Source organism: Neltuma alba, unplaced genomic scaffold, assembly GCF_004799145.2.
Source record: "Neltuma alba isolate B1F8T4 unplaced genomic scaffold, ASM479914v2 tig00011277_pilon, whole genome shotgun sequence".
Classification (NCBI taxonomy): domain Eukaryota; kingdom Viridiplantae; phylum Streptophyta; class Magnoliopsida; order Fabales; family Fabaceae; genus Neltuma; species Neltuma alba.
Window position 1 is genome coordinate 609,319 of NW_021635987.1, and position 2,772 is coordinate 612,090.

A 2,772-nucleotide genomic window follows, 5' to 3' on the forward strand; every position below is an offset into this window, starting at 1 on the left:
TGTGTAAACCGAAGCCTTCGTCCAGCATCATTCATGAGAAATTAAAGCGAGTAAATGGTAAAGCTATAAGAGATAAGGATTGTGTGGGATCAATTCTCTTTTATGGAAAGAACTCGTGTGGTGTGATAGGGAAATGGTGGTGGGTTTTGTTGAATTGGTGGGTAAAGCCCATGTGCATTATCACTATCCTAAGGATAAATTTGAACTTTCATTGCTTCTCTTTTTACTATAACACAGTACGTAGTCTTAAAAGTGACCTCAAAGTAGCCTCGAAAAAAAAAAGCCTCGAGGCATTATTCACGAGGGAGATTCAACAGCTTGAGGTTAAAGTTGATGAAAGATGGTTCTGTAAACTTAGGCACTGAATAGTGGTCTAGTGTGGGTGTGGCCCCTCTTTCTGAATCTACAATTACAAAGTAGTGTAATATTCCTCGTACATTCTGGACTTGATCTCTTTGTGATTATTATTTGGTTCCCTCATTAGATGTTTGCCTATTGACGAGGTGCCGTGCAAGTCAGGGAAGGAGCTGCATGCACCTACATACAGGCCTTTGTTGCTTCCATAAAGCAAGCTGCCTTGGAGCCATTGCTGCGTGACATGTATGATTCCTGTCTTTTAACCTCTCTCACCCCCTGTTCTGGTTAACAATGTTGAATCAAACTATGTAGTGCTGCCAGAGCATCTTTACCAAAGTAATGCGAATGCCGTTGTTTTTGTACTCTGGACGCTTGAAAATTGGTTCATTCCTTCCCGAGATCTGCTAGCTGCAATTTTCTTCGGTGCTTGTTATCAAGTTTTTTAAATGCATGGGATGAGCACTTATTCACAACACAAGAACAATCTGGTTTTTAAAAAAAAATAAATTTCATGTTTTATTTGGTCATCCATCCGTTGCTGGCCAAAAAATAAAAATAGTGTGTTATATGTGATTCTATTGGTTGCTTCTAATTATTTCTCGGTAATATCTTTGTATTTAAGTTTAAATTTAGATTAAAATTTAGTTTAAATTGTATTTGGTTTAACTTTAAATTACCTTGAACGTGATGCAAATTGAATAGTGTGTGATGGCTTGGGTTATATTAGTTCTTTTCTTTAGGAAGTTAATTTTTTCAATGTGTGCGGTTCAATTTTAATTTTAATGATCATTAAACATGATGCTTATCTGTTGCTTTATCTTTGTGTTCATCTTTACTTCACTGTTACTCCGAGCTTTTACTCTCCTTGTGTTTCTTCCTCTTTTCAGGCTCAACCTCTTTTCTGTTCTTCTGACACATAACTAGAATATATATGTCTATGTTTTGCACACATTTTGGGTATTTGATGAGAAGTTTGACAGGCATATCGGTCATAATCTATATATTCTATAAACGTTGTGAGTGCTTTGTGATTGGTCCATGTAGATGTGCAGGTGTTGGACCACGTGGATTGTATTTTGTGGCTTGTGAATATTTATTTTCGCTTTTATCGGGTTTTTTGGGGAAGTTTAGGGGTCGAGTGTTTTGTTGTTTGTATTTAATTCGTGTGTGGGTCGTGGGGACTTGGAGAGGCAATATACAAAATAAAAAATTGATGACTAGTTGCAAAACTTAAGTTGCTCTTGCTAAGAGACGCCTGACATGATATGTTTTTCTTTTGGTTAGTTTCATTTTCTTATTCTCTATAAATCGGGTCTAGGAATTTTTCTTCAATTTTTTGACTAGTCTCATTTTTCTTATTCTCACACCTCGTTAAACTGATTAGATATTGCTGTGAAAAATAACACAGGCTTTTTGGTCTACGAATATCTGCTCAAAGACAGCTTAGAGAATCAGCTTTTTAGAAGCAGAACGTGCAGCAGAGCAAGCAAAGATGGAAGCAGAGCGTACACAACTTGAACAAAGAATGGAGCAATTGATGGAACAGAGAATACAAGCTTAATTCACTGCTTTCATGCAAAAGATGTAGTTAAATGCTCCTGCAGATACCCCTACTTCTAGCGTCCCTAGTATTGGTCCCTCTACGTAATTTTCTTTTGCATTATGTAATGTATCTTTTAATTGAACAATTTTTTTTTTAGTTAAAGACATAAAAACACTTTGATGGTTATAAATCTTATTATTTAATATATTATATTTGTGTGTTAATTACTTTATTTTTATTAAACCTTTTGATAATATTTATCAAGAATATAAATAAAATTTTTTGCATAATTAATATATTATAAGAATAATTAAAATCACAAAAAAAGGTAATCAGCGACGACAATGGGATCACCACTGAAAGCATAATCAGCGGCGACAAAAGTGTCGCCCCTGAAAGTGGAGTTTCAGCGGCGACTTTTTGTGTCGCTGCTAATAAGTTTCAGCCACGGTCGCTATGGCAACGACCTAGTGGTGACAAAATGTCGCCGCTAAAACTTTTCAGCGGCGACTTTTGAACTTTCAGTGGCGACATTTGTCGCCGCTGAAAGTCAAATTTTTTGTAGTGAAATATATTTTTCTTGTTCATCTCAAAGCTGTCAAGTTTTTATATTATGAACTGTCATTTGATATTTTCTTTTTAAGTTTGATATCGACATTACCAGTTCCAAGGGTATTGCAGTGTCAGTTTCCAATATGGCTTCTATTTAGTTTGTTCGTAATGTCTTCTCTAAGTCTGATGCATATTTCTTTTAATAGCTTGACAGATTTTATTTCTACTCGTGCTTATGTTATTGCTACTGATTTTCTGTTTTATTTGTTCATAATTCAGGAATGAAAGTGAGGATATCAAGAATATCGTTGACCATGTTT

General features: G+C 35.3%; 1 long non-coding RNA gene across 1 annotated transcript; it reads left to right on the forward strand.

Moving 5' to 3' along the window:
• Positions 1–315: 315 nt before the first annotated feature.
• Positions 316–697, forward strand: LOC114711065 (uncharacterized). Its single transcript, XR_003737117.1, has 2 exons — positions 316–416; positions 520–697. It is a non-coding gene; the product is annotated as an uncharacterized LOC114711065 (long non-coding RNA).
• Positions 698–2,772: the final 2,075 nt, after the last annotated feature.